The sequence below is a fragment of the Morone saxatilis genome, unplaced genomic scaffold, assembly GCF_004916995.1.
Source record: "Morone saxatilis isolate NCDOM2014 unplaced genomic scaffold, NCSU_SB_2.0 Contig19, whole genome shotgun sequence".
Taxonomy (NCBI): Eukaryota; Metazoa; Chordata; class Actinopteri; family Moronidae; genus Morone; species Morone saxatilis.
In genome coordinates, this window is record NW_023339751.1 from 15,562,482 (window position 1) to 15,563,079 (window position 598).

The following is a 598-nucleotide window of genomic DNA, read 5'->3' on the forward strand; positions in this document are numbered from 1 at the left end:
CGATTTTGGTTTATGACCAAATACATGTAGTTAGCGTAATTAATACCGTTGAGACAATTTCAAGATTTAATTGCTTTTTCTTTATTGTTATTGCTGCTTGTAATCTTTTAATTGTTCTTATTGTTTTATTTTTTTATTTTTATTTTTGTCAATTCTTGCTCCTTTATTACATTTTAACATTTTTTTAGCCGTATATTCTTCCTTTATTGCTACCTTCTTTCTTTGATGATTTTGGTTTTGTCTTCTCTTATCAAATGTCTGTACTTCAGGGCTCTCCCTCGATGTGTTTTCCAATTTAAATGAATGATAATGATGACATCCATTCCAGTATAATGTCTACGCAGTGCTGACTTCAGTCCTTCTACTTTTTATACAATAAACAACCCTGCTTTAGTAAATGATTTGAAAAGCACCAAACTGGGAGATGGTCTGTTATTTTTGTGAACAAAATGTGTTATTTGTCAGCTAAAAGCCTCCTTTATTTATTAACACTGTAGCAATAGAAATGTCCTCTTCATTTTCTTTCACACAATCTACAATCAAGTAGATTTAAACACATTCAGGCTGCATCAGAACATGTGTGTGTATGTGTGTGTGT